We start from the raw sequence: 514 nt of genomic DNA on the forward strand, positions 1-514 counted from the left end.
TGTCAAATGCTTTTTCTGCATCAATTGAGAGGACCATGTGGTTCTTCTCTCTTTTCTTATTAATTTGTTCTATCACATTGATTGATTTGCGAATGTTGAACCATTCTTGTATCCCAGGAATGAATTCCACCTGGTCATGGTGGATAATCTTTTTAATGTGCTGTTGGATCCTGTTTGCTAGGATCTTGTTGAGAATCTTAGCATCCATATTCATCAGTGATAATTGTCTGAAATTCTCCTTTTCAGTAGGGTCTTTGCCTGGTTTGGGGATCAGGGTAATGCTGGCTTCATAGAAAGAGTCTGGAAGCTTTCCTTCTGCTTCAATTTTTTGAAACAGCTTCAGGAGAATAGGTGTTATTTCTTCTTTGAAAGTTTGGTAGAATCCCCCATGGAATCCGTCAGGTCCTGGGCTCTTGTTTTTTGGGAGGTTTTTGATCACTGCTTCAATCTCGTTACTAGATATCGGTCTATTTAGGTTGTCGATTTCTTCCTGGTTCAATTTTGGGAGTTTACA

This window comes from Enhydra lutris, unplaced genomic scaffold (genome assembly GCF_002288905.1).
Source record: "Enhydra lutris kenyoni isolate GAN:26980312 unplaced genomic scaffold, ASM228890v2 scaffoldscaffold83, whole genome shotgun sequence".
Taxonomy (NCBI): Eukaryota; Metazoa; Chordata; class Mammalia; order Carnivora; family Mustelidae; genus Enhydra; species Enhydra lutris.